At 35.0% G+C, this 19,668-nt stretch overlaps 1 protein-coding gene and 1 long non-coding RNA gene across 2 annotated transcripts in view; one reads left to right on the forward strand and one right to left on the reverse strand.

Annotated features, from left to right (window-relative positions):
- The window catches only part of LOC141460300 (nucleolysin TIAR), a 1,257,025-nt gene that overhangs the window by 599,307 nt on the left and 638,050 nt on the right, over window positions 1–19,668 (reverse strand). The gene's annotated exons all lie outside the window — the stretch shown is intronic.
- On the forward strand, window positions 2,116–3,210 carry LOC141461004 (uncharacterized). Its single transcript, XR_012462458.1, has 3 exons — window positions 2,116–2,243; window positions 2,337–2,509; window positions 2,603–3,210. It is a non-coding gene; the product is annotated as an uncharacterized lncRNA (long non-coding RNA).

A 19,668-nucleotide genomic window follows, 5' to 3' on the forward strand; every position in this document is an offset into this window, starting at 1 on the left:
GCCATGCCATTGCAAGACCGTTCATTCCAAATAGTTATTCAGAAAAACAAACACTTATTTTCAACTCACAATGTAACTTATTGTAATTCCCTAAACACTGCTACTCCTCAACTAGTTTTTGTATACTATAAACAATAGACACAAAAAGAAAAAAAAAATCAAAGTAAATGTTATTTACGGTGTTAAAAACTAAGCTTTATGCCCCAAGTAGACAATGGGGAATCCATTCACAGATGCTTTGATTTATTCCTGTCATAATATTCAGTGAATTTAGCAGGATATAAATAAAGGTAATTCCCCTCTGGCTATCGAAGCGAAATTTTTTTACAGCGTTCAACAGTACTTTCAGCATACCTTTAGGGGAGAAATATTAATAATATGAGGCAACATCAAAGGTTAAATGAAATAAAAATTTTGTGAGCGTTATTGACTGCTCTGATGTATACACTACATTGAAAAATCAGAGTTAATTTTATTTCATTTTGTTTTAAATATTTAAGTAAAAATATAAAATAAATCTCTTATTCAATTTCAAATATTTAAAAAAAATACCACCTCTACAATTGTAACAAAATTTGTTCTATTAAATATGTTGATAAATAAAATCTAATCCCTCAATATAACTGGTTGTGACGTTTCGGTAGGAAAAGGTTTTCTTTGGCATTGAAAATGGAAGGAAATAGTTATTTATTGTAAGGTTGGGAAAGGGGTTGGATTTCCACCCTCTGTGACCAGGGTATTGGCCACGAGCTCAGCGAATTGAATCACTTCACTCAGGATTGCCATATTTATTTCTATTCTTTGGTGCGACCGAATCAGTAATTTAGAAGATATAGGCTCTAAATTTAGGCGTAAAGGTTACACGCTGAAAGTTATTGAATTTAAAAAAGTTTAGATTAACTATTGTCCCTTTAGATGTGTAAAAACTGAAGAATTTGTATGAACATTGCTATTATTTTATTATTTGTATTAATGGCAACCTTTTTGAAGTACTAGAAAGGGCAGAAGGCACATTTAAAGCAAACACGCTTCATGTAGAACAATATTACAATTATTTGTAAGTATATGCCGCTGGAGATGAGCTAGTCCGCTCGGCAGAAACCTTGGTAAAAGTAAAGAAGATTTTTCTCTTTTTCCAAAACCTCTATATCCAAAACTAGCCGACCTAAGGTGTACAATGTAAGCTTGGCTTCAAAATACAATGTTAGAAACAGGAAACAAGGAAATTATAGCAAAACTAACGATGATTTTGGCATTTTTCTCTTTTTCCAGAACCTCTATATCCAAAACTAGCCGACCTAAGATGTACAATGTAAGCTTGGCTTCAAAATACAATGTTAGAAACAGGAAACAAGGAAATTATAGCAAAACTAACGATGATTTTGGCATTTTTCTCTTTTTCCAGAACCTCTATATCCAAAACTAGCCGTCCTAAGGTGTACAATGTAAGCTTGGCTTCAAAATACAATGTTAGAAACAGGAAACAAGGAAATTATAGCAAAACTAACGATGATTTTGGCATTTTTCTCTTTTTCCAGAACCTCTATATCCAAAACTAGCCGACCTAAGATGTACAATGTAAGCTTGGCTTCAAAATACAATGTTAGAAACAGGAAACAAGGAAATTATAGCAAAACTAACGATGATTTTGGCATTTTTCTCTTTTTCCAGAACCTCTATATCCAAAACTAGCCGACCTAAGATGTACAATGTAAGCTTGGCTTCAAAATACAATGTTAGAAACAGGAAACAAGGAAATTATAGCAAAACTAACGATGATTTTGGCATTTTTCTCTTTTTCCAGAACCTCTATATCCAAAACTAGCCGACCTAAGGTGTACAATGTAAGCTTGGCTTCAAAATACAATGTTAGAAACAGGAAACAAGGAAATTATAGCAAAACTAACGATGATTTTGGCATTTTTCTCTTTTTCCAGAACCTCTATATCCAAAACTAGCCGACCTAAGGTGTACAATGTAAGCTTGGCTTCAAAATACAATGTTAGAAACAGGAAACAAGGAAATTATAGCAAAACTAACGATGATTTTGGCATTTTTCTCTTTTTCCAGAACCTCTATATCCAAAACTAGCCGACCTAAGGTGTACAATGTAAGCTTGGCTTCAAAATACAATGTTAGAAACAGGAAACAAGGAAATTATAGCAAAACTAACGATGATTTTGGCATTTTTCTCTTTTTCCAGAACCTCTATATCCAAAACTAGCCGACCTAAGGTGTACAATGTAAGCTTGGCTTCAAAATACAATGTTAGAAACAGGAAACAAGGAAATTGTACCAAAACTAACGATGATTTTGGCATTTTTCTCTTTTTCCAGAACCTCTATATCCAAAACTAGCCGACCTAAGATGTACAATGTAAGCTTGGCTTCAAAATACAATGTTAGAAACAGGAAACAAGGAAATTATAGCAAAACTAACGATGATTTTGGCATTTTTCTCTTTTTCCAGAACCTCTATATCCAAAACTAGCCGACCTAAGATGTACAATGTAAGCTTGGCTTCAAAATACAATGTTAGAAACAGGAAACAAGAAAATTATAGCAAAACTAACGATGATTTTGGCATTTTTCTCTTTTTCCAGAACCTCTATATCCAAAACTAGCCGACCTAAGATGTACAATGTAAGCTTGGCTTCAAAATACAATGTTAGAAACAGGAAACAAGAAAATTGTACCAAAACTAACGATGATTTTGGCATTTTTCTCTTTTTCCAGAACCTCTACATCCAAAACTAACCGACCTAAGGTGTACGCTAACAATTGAACTTATTTCTTCACTTTTACTTACTATTGTTACTTATCTGTAAAGGGTTGCTCCAGGTAGACACTGATTTCAACTAAAACCTTATTCTGGCATTAAAGCGAAATGTTAAAACATTATGCGATTTTTTTTCGCTTTTGTGTTTTGGTGGATGGATGTATCTCGCAAACACCCACAAGATCGCGATTTGAGAAACTCCGGTTTTTCGCACTCAGTGAAATTCATAATTAGTTTTTCTTATCAACCAATCTAAATGTGGTGAACACAAAGTCAAATTATTTAATGATATTTCTAAATTAAAACCAATAAGAAAACAAATATTTTTGAAATGAATGGCTAACAATAATTGAATATTTAAAAATGTAAATCCTATTAAAAAAAAATCCAGCTGGAAAATAGAAGAAAATCTTTAGTAAAAACTCTCTTCTACTAAAACCACAACCCTAAAGGGATATGAAATGTTTATTCCGTTCTGCTCCATCCAAAATATTCTTAATGGGACTAGAATAGCAAATTATATGAACCAATTTCATCTTTCCTCTCCCGCACTCCTCAAAGCCTGGAAGTAATCTAAGGAGTAGGAATTCTCAAGAGAACTTCGCCATGACGTTGTTGCGGGTAGAGTTGAAGCAAACAACTTTTGAATTTGGTATCTCAAACTGAATAATCTCCAGTTTGCCTCAGTCTTCATTCTTCTTTCATATTCTAAAAACTTAAAACTTTACTGAGACCATAATGGAGTCTTAGTTTTTGGTTTTAGTTTCATTGTGAGTCAAAAACTAGGCAAGAGTTTTACCTTCCTTTCAGGACGATGGTTTCTGAGCGAACACCACTCTTCTGTTTGGTCCCTTTTACCTTGACACATGTGGAAAATTAAACATTCTTCAGCCAAAGCAGAAAACAATGTGCCTTTATGAGGGTAAAGGGAAATGTTGCTTTCAAAGTATTGATTCTACTTCAGCGAAAGTAGTTATTGTAATCTTAGAGATTTTACCTTTTTAGTTTACACCACGGTAGCCGAGCGGTTAGAGGCGAGACCTGCGAAACTAATATGTATTGTGGTACTGGGTTCGATTCCCGGTCCTAGGCCTTGGATTTTATTTAAAGGTTAATAAAAAGAAATTTACAGTAAAGTATGTTTGCTAGTCGCCTCCGTCCACGACACCTAATTGGTAGTTGGACGTAAAGACCTGCCTGAAAAAAATAGTTTACACCGAGAATATCTGCACAGAATGTTGCATAAATCCGAAAATGTGGTTTTAAAAAATGTTCTGTATTTTTGTATCCACCGTAACTCCCAAAACATTGCAGGGAGTTAAAAATCTCGACGCTAGAGTTACGCAGGGTAGTATTCTGGGTTCTATTCATTATTCGATTTACTCTTCAGACTGATCATTCTCACTTATGTCGATGGCACCGCCTCACAGACCATTAATCAGTTCAAGAAATGGGCCATCAAATCAAGCTTAATGAAAGTGAGTCTCAAAACTTCATCTTCACTCTTCGATGCCATTGATCTTCCTCCAGTCTTCTATAACCTCTACTAGTCAACATTGCCCGCTACTTTGGGCCTTAGCTTAGATCGAGACCCTTTTTGGAATCCCCACACTAGACTTAAAAGAATAGAACTAAACAGACGCTATCGACAACTTGAATGACTCTTACAGATAGATCTAAACTATCTCTTGACTAATTGTTCAACCAAACACACTAATCACCGAAAGATTCAATCTCTACAATCTAAAATACTTCGATCCGTAGTAAACGCTCCGTATTCCGTCTCTAACAGGACCTACACATACTGATCTTACCATTCCTTTTATCACCTAAGGCACCAAAACACGTTACAGATAACTCCTCTTCAACCTGCAATCACACGTAAATCCTCTAGCACAAAATCTTTCTTCTACAACTTTTCCTAACTATCAGACAAGACTTCTTATAAGACAGTGGCTTCCTGATCTCCTCTCTAGTGAAGAGAGCCACTAATAGTTCAGTATGTTCGTAGGATAGCACTGGGTAACTTCTCTTGTTTACTTCATGTTAATTATAGCTCTAATGCACTGATTGTAGCACAAATAAACGAGGTTATAAAAAACCAAAAACTGAAGAACCACCAAGACAGCCACAATAAGGTTTTATTAAAAATGGTATAGCAGAAGTTGGAAAGATTGGATTCTGTAGATATTGCTTTGGCTAAGCCCTGAACGCCCACACAGATTTGAGTTATCATTTTGCAAATAAATCGTTTGCTCTTCGGGTGGAAGTTTCGATCGTTTGTCGAGAAGTCTGTTTGAATCAGTCTGCAGTAGCCAAAAGCGAAAAAACGCTAAACGTACAAAAAAATATGGCATGATGAAAAGTTAATGGAATCAGTAAAGGTAATATTTAGATTCTGAATATTATAAAGTGACTTGGCAACATGATACACAGCATCAACATGTTGCTCTCTCCCGCGCGCGCGCGAACATATACACACGCACAGCCCAAAGTGAGTGGATGATGCTACAAGTAACGCCACTCACTGATTCTCTATCAGGCTCATGTATTATACAGAACATAATCCTGTCTTGTTAGAAGCCTTATTAGCCAAGGTACAGGAATAGACTGTACGTACACCTTGGGCGCAGACGCTGCTGAAAGGGTGGCGCTTGAAGACCAGATCTCTGTGTCACTACCTTCACGTCTAATATACTTCGTAATGAAGGGTAATTTAAATTAGTATATCCTTCTACTTGCTAACATATAAACATACCACCATATTTCGTATTCAAACTATTTGAGAATAACTTAGAAGTCAAAGTAAGAGTAACGACCTCTTTCTAGGTAAAGATTATACCTTTTAACTTCCCACCAATAAAGAGGTTAACAACTAATTCATCACGTACTTTATGGTGCTTACACATTTTATTAACTCAAGATCAAGATCAACTTTACGCGAAGAAGAAGGAGGACCTTAAAGTTGAAATTGATTGGAGATAATGAGGCGAGTCTGTTCACCGCAACCACAGCCGCCTCTAATGGTGCTTACTATGTCCTCAAGCAGTTCTAGAAGCAGAAATCACTTTTCAAGAAATCAAGTCATTTTTCCATATTATCTCCTGTGATTTCTAAGTATCAGAAGTTTTATATGACAGGGATTGCAACGCTTTTTAGCAGGATATAAGTTTCCTCCCATATCTCGTGGAATAAGTTGAAGATATCCCTCACCGAAATCGTCTTAAATAACCAGCAGAGGCTAGAGGAAATTAGAAAGCTCCCAGAAGCCATAATACTTGGAACAACCATCAAGTCTTTGCCACTAAATTGACTCAAAAGGATTGCCTAAAATTGGCAACCAATCCGCCAGAGGTCATCTAACTCTCCTTTACTGTTAATCAGGAACTCCTCCAGAGACAGGGAAATGAAGGGAGAACTGCAAAAATGGTAAGCTAGTCACATCCTTCTCTTAAACTTACTTCAAGGAACAGGAAAAATTTGATGTACATAATTTCGTAGATAAGCGTGCATTTATTTCAGGATATATTCCTCTAGTTTGGACAGTTCCTGGAAAGAAATTAGGGTAAGCTTCTCAATAAAATTGACATTTCAATGTAATTTACAGTTTTACCAACTGTGTAATGAAGACTTAAATAGTCGAAATTTGTTAGAACATTTGTTGGAATCTTGAGAAAGAAGTTAAGACAAAGTCCAGTTTGGTTGTGTGTAGATTATTTAAAATGATAACAGTAGCTAACTTAGAGTCACAGATGTAGCCCAAGGAGTCGCAGTGGCGTAGGCCTTGAGGCCGACCTAGTCTAATCTAATCTAGAGTCACAGATATAGCCCAATTAGTTCCTACCAGGTCAACTCAAGGCTGGTTTGGGACTGTCTGGGTGCCCTGAAGGAAATTAGTGACCAAAATAAGGTCTTTCTGGTTTTGGTTCCTGGCCATTCAGGACAATAGGGAAACGAAGCGGCAGATTTATTAGCCCGGGAAGGATCTGCGGGACATTTCGTTGGCCCGGAGCCCTCTTTTGGGGTTCCGAAGTGCGTTAAGACTGCGACCATTAACTTATGGGTGCAGACTAGGTCTCAGGAGTGGTGGCTTGCCACCACTGTGCAGAGACAGGCGAAGGAGTTCATTAAAGGCTATTCGCCGAGGCTGACTGCAGAATTAATCCGTCAAGGCCATGAGGATATAAGGATGATTGTAAAGTAAAGTAAAGTAATCGCCTATTTTTTCAGGCGGGGCTTAACGTCCAGCTACCATTTACTAGGTGTCGTGGACGGAGGCGAATAGCAAACGTACTTTACTATTTTACTCATTTAACCATTAAATAAAATCCAAGGCCAAGACCGGGAATCGAACCCAGTACTACAATGCATATTAGCTTTGTAGGTCTCGCCTCTTAACCCGCTCGGCTACCGTGGCGCTATAAGGATGTTTATAGGCCTATTAACTGGCCACTGCAGGCTCAGGAAACACATGCATCGCATGGGCCTGGCAGATGATAGCCTCTGTAGGTTCTGTCAGGAAGAGGAGGAAACGGCACTGCACGTATTGTGTCAGTGTGAGGGGCTCGTATGGCTAAGGATGTTTCCTCGGGGAGGAAAAAACCAAGGCCTGTGAGCTTTATCCAAGAGTCGCTCTCCAGCATCAAGAATCTGATTAAAAGGACAGGTCTGGAGGGTGAGCTTTAAAGTGAGGGGAGCCACAATAGTTCCAAAGAGGTCGCAGTAGCGTAGGCCTTAAGGCCGCCCTAGTCTAATCTATACTAGAGTCACAGATGTAGCCCAAATAGTGCCTGAAACTACTAGTTACGCCAAGCACAATTTCTTCATGAAATATCCTTATTTTTAATAAGGAACAGCCTCGTAGAAAGACTGTAGGCCGTTCTTGACCACTCGTTTGTTTCTTTCTGAACGGATCTTGAGTTTAGCTCAGTTAATAAATCCAAAAATAATCTTTACGCCAACGTTTCGAACTGTATTTAGTTTATCTTCAGGGCTAAAAAAAGATATTATTCACAATTTGTCTTAACAGTAATGTAAAAATAAGGTTGGTATAAAAATTTTTAATATATGAATTAGTTTTTCGTTACTATTTATAGTTTTCAGATTAATTACATTTTATATTATTTTCAAGTTGATTTGAGAATAATATCTTATTCTACAGCCTACCCTTTGATCTCTCGTTTTTATTTTATAGCCCTAAAGATGAAGTATATATAGATTTTTTTGATTTACATACTGACCAAAACTAGTAGTTTGCTCAGGAATATTAGCCTCCCAGAATACACTTCGAAAACATTTAATTTTTTAGTATATATTTTACTAAATTATGCATCTTCTATAATCTTTTCAATTGATATTCTAAGGTCATGGCCTTTGGGTAATGTAATGATCAATAATCAATATTACTAATTATTACTAAACTGTAATGAAATAGTTCCATAGCAATTAATTAATTAGAATTGAAATTCTCATCATGTGAATTTGTATTATATACACAGATTGGCTGAGCTGTGGCGCTGCCCCTTTGTAAAGGGCATGGCGGCGAACCCTTTGCAGGGCCATGCTGGTGGGCAGGAGACCCCCTTATGTTGATATTATGTATGTATATAAGTAATGTAATTGAAATGTTCAATTTACAATAACGAGCCAGAGGAACGAGCGTCCGTCCGTCCGTCGTCACCTCTTCTGCTCACTCTTCACCAGCTGTTATTACCTCTACCCCCGCACAATTAATTTTGATGTTAACTAACACAGCCACCTCTATAATTTACATAATGTAACTATTGTAAAATATCTATTACAATACACTTTGATTTTTCCGTATTTATCGAAATTATTTGAGCGAATTATTAATCCATAATAATTTCTGGCGTTTAAATAATCTTATGTAGACGATTCCAATTTTTACACAATTCGCAAAGCTTCTAACCTTATAGTTTTTGGGTCGAATGGTTGAAAAAATTAATTCAATAAAGTGATTGGCTTTCCTGAATGGCCGTTTTTGGACCGAAAAACCTTCGCTTTTATGTTTTACGGCTGGCTGAAAGTCGAAATATTTTTAGCAACTTTTCGTTTTAGTGTTTTGGTGAGCATTTTTTGCGAATATTTTTTTTTTTTTTTTTTGTAAAACTGCGAATTACCACTTGATATTTTTTTGCGGCTCACTGAGATCAAAATTTGAAGTAACTCTATGTTGAAAGAGTAAAATACATAAAGGAAATATGGAAAAACTGGTTGCATTGTTTTAAAGATTCATTTACAAATTCATATTTATATTAAACTAAATGAAGGTGCCACTATAGCCGAGTGGTTAAGAAGCTAGACCAGTTAAGCTTTAGATGTTATTGTGCTGATAGTGGGTTCGATTCCCCGGTATGAACCCTTAGTTTTTTTATTTAATAGTAAATATGAGAACTTATTAGAAAAAGTATTGCTAGTCACCTTCATCCGCGACACCTAATTTGGCCAATAGAACGGAAAGCTCGCCAGCAAAAATTTGGCAATATTTTAATAAACTAAATAATAATTTTATCTGTTTAAAAAATTTAAAAAAATCCACAAAACCAAAGTAATTTTCATTTTATCTATGATTATTTATAGAAATGAATAATGGTCTTATTCAGCCTATCAATACAAACAAAACATACTACGCGGTATGGTTAAAAAAAATGTACCATTCTAACTGAGAGATAGATTTGAATGAACTGAGCATTTATTAAAACTGTCCGGTAGGACAGTTGTATAAGGATTGATCGTCAAAAAGTGCACGAAAAAGCGTAACGTTAAAAAACACCCAACTTTGACAATTTTTTTCTCTTTTTCTATAAAAGATAAAATTCCCAAATTTTCTTTAAAATATAGGGCAAACCCTCCTTTATAACTGTAATTTTTTTGCAACCCCCCAGACCTAATAGATTTTGAGAAAAAAGTTGCCGAAAATGAGCAAAAACGGCATTTTCAGAAATTGTTGTTGTTCTTCTTCTTCTTCTTCTTGTTGTTGTTGTTACCTTTTTTGTAAACTACGTAGCGCCTAAACGCGAGAACCGATTTTCATGAATGAGGTGACATTCAATTCGGAATTTTATGTAGATGTGCCTTTTGGGGGTCTCGACGCTGTACACCGAATTAGAGAGGAGTTAGCCCCCTTAATGTAAGGCCCCCTTCAAAATTATTATTACTAATTACTCTGTAAATCATAGCCCGATTTTGATAAAATTTGGTAGGATGATAGAGTTAGGGCTCCCCTACGTAACATTAAAGCGGCGATCTGCTCTTACACTAGTTAAGGGGAAGTATAGCAATCGTTTCAAATTATCGACAAGTGAACTGATTTTCATGAATGAAGTGTCATTCGAATCGAAATTTTGTACAGATTTGCACTTTAAAAGTCTCGTCGCTACGCCTCATATGGAGGGGAGTTTGCCCCACCCAAGTAAGGCCGTTTCTAAAACTATTATTACCAATATTTCTATAACGCTTTGTCCGATTTTGATAAAATTTAGCACGAAGAAGTGATTAAAGCTCCTCTACATGGCTGTGAAGTGCCATCATGCTCTTACACCTACTAAGAGGAAGTACTGAAATCGTTAAAATTATCATTGGGTGAACCTATTTACATTAATGAATTGTCGTTCGATTCAAAATCTTTGCCTCTTTGCCTTTTAGGGAGAAGTACTGTAATCGCCCGTTTATTTTTCTTACTCCTCTTAAAAGGAAGGTCTGAAATCGCAGTTTAAATTTGCTTTTTACGTACAAATACCTTCCTATTTTATATAAAAAGGCTTTCTCAAAAAAATTGTTATTGAGGATGGTTTGGGGACCGCAACTATAATCATTCTTTAAAAAGATCTCTCCAGTGGTAGTTACGGTTCCTACTTAACACCTTATCAGGTTATAATGTTAGAATTGCTTATTCCAAATTTAAAAAAAACAGTAAAGCAGATATGTAACTTAGCAAAATAGACAAAAATGAAAATCTATCCAAAAGGTACAAAAATCTCCTTAACAAAAACTTACAGTTTAAAAAGTTAAGTATAAGGGTTGATTAAACGCCAAAAGGTACACAAATCAGCAAGTACCCAACATTTCATTCAAGCTTAGTTGATATAATTTAAGTAATTTTGCTGCATTAACTTTTCCTTCACATTTTTTAGAATTTATTAGATGTCACAGAACCTTATGCTGGCCATTTTCATCTACAAAAAATTTGTTCAAGTAGCACTGTAGATTGACTGTAATATCTATTAATCTATAATAATCAAACTATTAATTACAGGTTAAAAAGAAAACGTTATAAAAAATAAAAAAAATTACGAGGCTACAAAATTTAAAAACTTTTTTAAAAAAATGCTTACACCAACATACATCAATGATTTCCATTATTTTATTTTTAATAAAAATCGTCTGTTTAAGTTCATTCTTCGATTAAAGTAATTGTTACTTTATGTAGTAGTCAAACGTTTATAATAATAGGTAATAATTATCTGGCTTTATCGCAAATAATATAGTTTTCTTCAATCACACTCTCAATGTAGCTGTTCTTCTCACAATGTTATAATATGTTATGTAATATAAAATAAATAAGTATTGCATACTTTTAGGACAGATAATTATTCCAGTATTTTACTGTAAGTAAAATTAAATTACAATTGAGAAATGAATAATTGTTGAATAATCTACTTGTTATTAACTGTGTGTTATTTGTGCTCACGAATATTTCGGTTAGACGAATTCAAGTCTGAAATATTGTTTTAAATCCTCCGTGATTCAAATTTAAACAGTAGCCGACTCTAACTTTGTCTTTTTCTACTTTAACATGCATGTATAAGATGTGACAACTTCAGAATAAAGGGCATATTAAAGATAAATCAGAAGAATAATAATTATTTGGAATAGAGTTAAAATAAAGTACCTATTTAAAAACGAAGATATAATATACATTTTATCATAATTATAACCAAATAATATTATGAACGAACTGGCCAGCATAAGGGTCTGTGACATCTAATAAATTCTAAAAAATGTGAAGGAAAAGTTAATGCAGCAAAATTACTTAAATTATATCAACTAAGCTTGAATGAAATGTTGGGTACTTGCTGATTTGTGTACCTTTTGGCGTTTAATCAACCCTTATACTTAACTTTTTAAACTGTAAGTTTTTGTTAAGGAGATAGAGGTCTAACTTTGCGCAAAGCTTGTTACTTTAGCATTATATTTTATTTTAATTTATAATGAAAGATCCTATCCTTCGGGAAAATTTAAAGATTGATCATTTTTCCAACGGCTGAAATGAAAATCGTGTGAATTTTAACACTAAATTTTCATTTTATTTTTTTTAATCAATTACAGAGTATATCAACTTTAATAAAAACAAAACAAACCATATTTGCGTGACATATACTCCCTAAAACGTAAAGTCCTTAAAAGTAACTTTTTTTAAATTTTTTTTTTTATTTTACGAATTAACATAATGTTTTGCATAAATGTCACATGCTGATCCCTTGCTTCCCTTCGTTTTACTAGCCTGGAGTCCAACGAGGGCCCCAGCCATTGATCTTTTACTGAAATCTAGATAAGAATATGGGAGCAGTATTTTTTAAAAAATCATTTTTAATTACTTTGCTCTATGACTAACTCATTGATCCTTATTTTTTTGCTCTCTTCATATTGAGTTTTTTAAATTCTAAAACATTCAATAATTCGCGGACATTCTTAAGTAATAATTTCTCGTATAATCACCTCCATTTACGGACAGTTTTTGGATTTCCCCGTTTTACCTCTATACACTTTCTATATAAAAGAACCTCCGTCTAACATAGGGACCGCGGGCATTGATTTTGGGGAACGGATTATACGAGGGTCGTTTGAAAAGTCCGTGCAAAGTCAGAGAGATAGCACTACTGGCGCGTATCGAGGTTATGTTTAGTTAGTAGCATCTCTTGGAAGAACACACACCAAGTTTCAGCCAGATCGGTCTATTTCTTTGTGTTTGGCATTCGTTTGAATCGAGGAAGTCGAGTGATTTTCAAAAAATGGACGAAAAAGAATTTCGTGTGTTGATTAAACACTACTTTATGAAAGGCAAAACGCCTCAGGAGGCTAAAGAGAAGCTTGATAAACATTATGGTGACTCTGCACCTTCGATTAGAACAGTTTATAAGTGGTTTCAAAATTTTCGGAGTGGCCATTGGGCACAAGTGACGCTGAACGTTCTGGACGCCCTGTTCGAGGTTACTACTCCAGAAATCATTGATAAAATCCATGATATGGTGATGGATGACAGAAGAGTGAAGGTGCGTGAGATTGCTAGTGCTGTGGGCATCTCGAATGAACGGATACATAATATTTTGCATCAAAATTTGGACATGACAAAGCTATCCGCAAGATGGGTGCCGCGGTTGCTCACTACAATCCTGAGACCAAAGAACAATCTAAACAATGGGTTACCAAGGGGGAATCTGCGCCAAAAAAGGCGAAGACCGTTCCTTCGGCCGGAAAGATTATGGCGACTGTCTTTTGGGATTCGCAAGGAATAATCCTCATCGACTATCTGGAAAAGGGTAAAACTATTACAGGTGCATATTATTCATCGTTATTGGACCGTTTGAAAACCGAGCTGCAAGAAAAACGCCCACGATTGGCCCACAAAAAAGTAGTACGAGGGTCGTTTCAAAAGTCCGTGCAAAAATAAAAACTACTTAATTTTTTGGGGTAAACCTTTTTTATTTTTCAACATAGTCTCCTTTTAGGCTTATACACTTCGTCCAACGCTGCTCTAGTTTGTTGATCCATTCCGAATAATAGGATTTGTCCAAGTCTGAAAAATAGCCATTCGTTTCTGCAATCACCTCCTCGTTTGAATAAAATCTTTTTCCCGCCAGCCATTTCTTCATATTGGGGAACAAATAGAAGTCTAAGGGAGCCAAGTCTGGAGAATAGGGGGGATGTGAAACAAGTTGGAACCCTATTTCCATTAATTTTGCGACCACAACTGCTGAGGTGTGAGCTGGTGCGTTGTCGTGATGGAAAAGGACTTTTTTTGTGGGCCAATCGTGGGCGTTTTTCTTGCAGCTCGGTTTTCAAACGGTCCAATAACGATGAATAATATGCACCTGTAATAGTTTTACCCTTTTCCAGATAGTCGATGAGGATTATTCCTTGCGAATCCCAAAAGACAGTCGCCATAATCTTTCCGGCCGAAGGAACGGTCTTCGCCTTTTTTGGGCGCAGATTCCCCCCTTGGTAACCCATTGTTTAGATTGTTCTTTGGTCTCAGGAGTGTAGTGATGTATCCATGTTTCATCCACAGTGACGAAACGACGCGTAAAGTCCTGCGGATTCTTTTGGAACAGCTGCAGACCGTCCTTGCAACACTTCACACGATTTCGTTTTTGGTCAAGCGTGAGCAATCGCGTATATTTCACCTACCACCAACGACCACCTTATTCTTAAAAGTTCGTTTGACGCGGTGATAAAAAAGAATTATCCCCTCTCAAGTTTTTCTTTCTTTCTGGTTTTTCCTAAAGTTTCCTATATAAGCTCCATACATCTTGTACCATTTTAATCATTTTTCAATATAACTTTGGGCGAACAATATTTCTTTTTTCCGATATGTCTCTCAAACGAAAGTGGTTAACTCTAGAAGAGAAAAAAACTGTGTTAGAAGATTTTGCAAAAACCAAAACGAGCCATCGTCAACTTTGCCAAAGGTTTGTTCTATTTATCTAATAATAGATAATAATATGATGATAATTTTACCATAAATTATTATTGTTATGAATAAATGTGATGATTATAATAAAAATTATTAATTAAGTCAATAATATGTAGTGTTTTGATAAATTTTTTGGATAATTAAGAAATATTTGATGCATATCATATAGCTGCAATAATTATGCAATGAAGTACTTTTTTAAATCTATAATAAACAATTTTTAAATAGATGTTTGGAAAAAAAACCCATATTTTTTCATTATGAAACTTGCCTACCTCCTTCTAACGACCACCTCCAAACAGCGGCCACTTTGCTTTCCCACGTTAGTGTCCGTTATTGAGAGGCTCGACTGTACACTAAAAGTTCACCCACCAATAAATTTTTAAAATTGCCAATTAGAATTTCCGATAGATTTGAATTTTAGCCTCGAAGAATAGTTTCGGTGCGATTTCCGTCAAAAAAAAGGTAAACAACAACAAGAGGGAGAGGATTAGCTGAGTGGTTAGCGTATACTGGATTCCAACTCGGAGATCATAGGTTCGAATCCAGCTACTGGCCCTTAGATTTTCTCTTCCTAGGAGCCACTTATTAGTGATGGATAGTGTAACAAGAGAACACTGTGCGGAGATCGGCAGTGCACATAAAAAAAGCTCCGGGCGCCAATATCGTAAACAACAAGAACAATTCTTGAAAATGCCATTTTTACTCTTTTATTTCTCGAAATCAATTTGATTAAAAAAATTTAGAAGACAATCTTGAGACTAGTACTTAAGAGCCTGTCGTATTCGCATCAGATTAATAACAAAACCCCTCACTTAAGATAATTTTTTTAAATGTTATCAAGTTTAATAACCAAAACTCAAACTCGATCAAATATTGCTATTATTTAAACTGTCCGGATATACAAACTATTTGAAAGGCTGTCAAGTTAGTAAGACTGACTGTGAGCGAAACTCCTTCCGTTTTGACAGCCGTCAATACCAAGCGATACTAGAATACAACTCCCTAACTCAAACCACTGTTGTTCTAAACAGACACAATTCTGGGGCCCCCTGAGGCAATTATATATATATTATCAAATATGCATGCAATAACTACGTACAATGAATATATATATATATATATATATATATATATATATATATATATATATATATATATATAAAATAAATACAGTTAAATTTACCGCAGGCAAAAGTCACATGTATATTATTTATCTTCTACCCAAAGAACAAATGTTACCGTTTCTACCCATTCACTATGATCAACCTTCAATTTGTTCGCTTCCCTTACTTTCGTACAAGTTTCTGGGTAAATAACAATTTACCTTATTGGGTGAGGCAGGCTAGGAAATAAGAAAAATAATACAAGCATCTTTTTATATACTGTTTCTGCTCAAACAATAGCAAATACGTATGATGATGATGATAAAAGATTGGAAAAGAAAAACGAGAGAAAAAAAAAAAAACAGCCCCAAGTTGTGCCCTTAAGTAACAGAAAATTTTTTGGTTATACCAATACTTGCATTTTATTATTCATGAACGTAATTTTTGTTCTGTAACGGTGGAAATGAAAGAAAAACTAAACTAAAAGAAAAAATAAATACAATTTAAACAGCGCGTATTTTGTAAGCTTTTCTCAAAATGAAAAACACATATACATATTGGGTAAACATAATAAGAAAAAATATGAATTGGTATTCCCATACACTTTTTCATTGTATTAAATATTGATGTGTGTGTTTGTAGTAAAAGTAATGAAAATTGAATTGTTTCCAAACCAATTGTACATTCTTCTTTGTTCACTTCAGAGTCTAAATTTTGTTAGAAAAAATAAACACAGAAATGGTAATAATAATAATAAAAATCTGATGGAACAATACAAAATGAATTTATCTTAACTAGTTTTATATAATTATATGTTATAGAAACTAAGAATGTAAACAAAATGATTCTAATATCTTATATTTCAATAATTTAATTTCTTTTCCATTGTTTCCTAATATCTTATTTTGAAACATGTTGAATTCTAGTTATTATTATTTATAATTATTATTATTACTATTGTTATTTTTATTATTACTACTACTATTATTATTATTATTTATTTATTTGCTTAAGACCGTGGTCTATACAAAGTTGTTTGTACATTAATTCAAGTTAGTATTAAAGCTGGTAATGATGGGCTTTTTAAAAGGATGTTATACTTAAACTTTTCTGTCCCACTAACTTTTCTGTTTGTAAGATAAAAGGGCTACAACCTACCTTCTCAGTATAATTAATCTATTAACAAAATAAAGCTTAAAGATCAAATAATTTTAGTTAAGATGTGCTTCCTTTAATACAACTGTTTTATCTTTATTCGAACAAGTTCACCTCTTTTTATACGTATGCATTTTCATTACGAACAGACGTAGTTCTTTCAGTTTTGTTGCCTTCTTACTTCCGTTTGTAAGATCTTTAGCACTATAAAAAGAAAAAAAGGATGGGCACCCAATCTCAGTTCATTAATGCAAGTAAAACATTAAAATTGAAAAAGTAATTTTCATTTTGAAACTAGCAACAGGCTAAAGTTTTAGAAGCTGCGTTCGCAAACTTTACAGTAGATGTTTTATTCAAAATTATGGATTATTTATTTATATATTATTTCTTTAAATAGTTTATTTAGTTACACCCGACGCATCATTGTGTTATAAGCAACAATTATGATATTAAAAGTGTATAATACATTCAAGAGTGAAAAATTTACCCTGTGGTTAGGCACCACAACTCCAAAATCCTTTCACTGTCTATTGACACCCAACGTTCAGAGAGGAAGTAACTGTCCTTTAAGTCGTCTAGAAATGTTATTTTGGAAGTGGCCTGGAAGAAATGTAACATTCATTGGTGGATTTTGATGGGATTCTAAGTTAAGATGGAATTTCCAGTCACACAGCAACTTGTGTGACGAAAGGAATGTTTAAGTCTTTGTGAATGGTTTGATTGGTGACATAGAAAGGAGCGACAACAGCAGAGCGAAGAATTTTATACTCCAAAAATTGGATTCTTTGATTGAATCCCTCAGTTGGATGCCACTTATAGAAATAAGTCTTTTTGTTTCCCAGAGTGAGTTTTGATCTATTGTCTAGAAGTCTTTTCGGTACCGTTAATTGAGTTCTGTTTTCTTAAGTCTTGAAATGGATTTTTAAAATTTCAAATAAATATGAAGCATGAAGCTTCCGAAGCCCAAAGTAGCATTTGTTTGCCGCTACAATCCTTCGCCTTATTTTGGCTGAAAATTGCCTTATATTTCAGTAAATATCTTTTCCAGATTGAACCATCACGGATCCCTTGACAACCGATGTATGTACCCCCAAAGGGTGTATATAATAATTTGATCCTTTTTTCCGGAATAAATCCTAAAGATTGGGAGAATTCCATTCATTAAAGACAGACTATCTGTTAAGTGGGCGCCACGGTAGCCGAGCGGCTAGAGGCGAGACCTGCGAAGCTAATATGTATCGTGGTACTGGGTTCAATTCCCGGTCTTAGGCCTTGGATTTTATTTAAAGGTTAATAAATTTACGGTAAAGTATGTTTGCTAGTCGCCTCCGTCCAAGACACCTAATTGGTAGTTGGACGTTAAGCCCCGCCTGAAAAAATAGGTGATTACTTTACTTTTTTATCTGTTAAGTGATTTTGTCCAAAAGCTTTCCGTACCGTCGCTTTCGCAAGTTGACATCGCGAATGGAAAGAACAAATTTCAAAACTTTTCACCGATTTTTCTATTTCTGTGTTTTGCTGACCACAAGCCCATGCACTTAGGCCAATTCGCGGAATCCGCAAAACGGGATATTTTCGCTAAAAAAATGTACTCGATGGGTCAGCACCTTCTCTTTGATTGGTAAATTAATAGAAGTTACTGCGATCTTTCCAATATTGCCCTAGTTTCAGGAACTATTCCAGATTTGGTTATGATCTGCGTGAAAAGTTCGAGTTTAAGAGTCCAACCAAAGTGTGGAAAGAGAGATTCAGGACTAAGAAAGTGAGTGCCTTTACTTAAATCTTGCAACTTTCAATATTAGTTTGGGTAGATTTTTGTACGATGGGTGACTTGGGAGAGTATGGTTATACAAAGTTTGCATGACTTTGCTACATTATACCTTTCTAAACATATTAATTATTTGGTCGATAAAAGCAGTGCTTTGTTTGTGGTGGAGGGGGAAACAACAGCCTTGCCTTGCCGCCTTCATCCAAACACAGCTGATATTATCCCGCCGTCTGCTTCAGATATGCCGCCAAATATCAGTGTATCCTTGATTATATGGTTTAACTATACCGACTACATTTCACTGCCTTTTTATGCCTCCACAGATTTCAACAGTAGAAATTATACTACTTTATTTTTGCTTGGGTATCATTTGGCTTTCAACTCCAGCAATGTCTACCGGATTTAAGTATGAATAATTTTTCAATTTTTACTAGCTCCAGTTCATCTGAGTCCGAAGAAAAAGTGATTCAGTTTGACTTGCTCTCATTGATCATTAGACTCACTTTTATTCTGTAGCATTGTTAAGATCAAGTTAATAATTGCATTATCTTCAGCGTCAAAGGAATTTCCAGGCCACAGTGTTGGATAATTTCTTTCATTTTATCCCATGATTATATCCCTGACCAATTTCAGGCTTTGTTCCAACATCAGAAGCAGTCCAATCAGTTTCGTTCAGAGATTTCGCGTAATTCCCGTCTCAGACTATACTTGCTGACTCAGTTAATCTACCTTTGGTTAGAAGAAAGCCCAAAACCGGTCAATTTTAGTTTCAGTAACCGGAAAGTTCTAATGGAATGTGACAAGCTCTAGGCGAATGGGAAATCTATTTTCTCTGCAGGAAATACAGTATCAAGAAAGCAGGAAGAAGAATGAAAGAGTACAGAGATCTTGAAGAGGAATAGGTAAAGGATAGATAATGTCCTTTACACCCGCGTTATGACGGATGATAAAAAAATATCTACATCGTTTGCATACGCCAAAATCCATACCGACTTATGGAATATTGAGCCAGTTCTTGGGATATCAGCCCTGCTTATTACTATCTACTCTAGAGTAAAAATTCAATGAGCAGGAATAATAGAATTCCTTCCTAACTGAGACCCCTGCTGGCCCCAAATTCAGGGAATAAGTTTCCTTGTACGCGACAT

The sequence above is a fragment of the Rhodnius prolixus genome, unplaced genomic scaffold, assembly GCF_049639745.1.
Source record: "Rhodnius prolixus isolate KJV_2025 unplaced genomic scaffold, Rpr scaffold_6, whole genome shotgun sequence".
Taxonomy (NCBI): Eukaryota; Metazoa; Arthropoda; class Insecta; order Hemiptera; family Reduviidae; genus Rhodnius; species Rhodnius prolixus.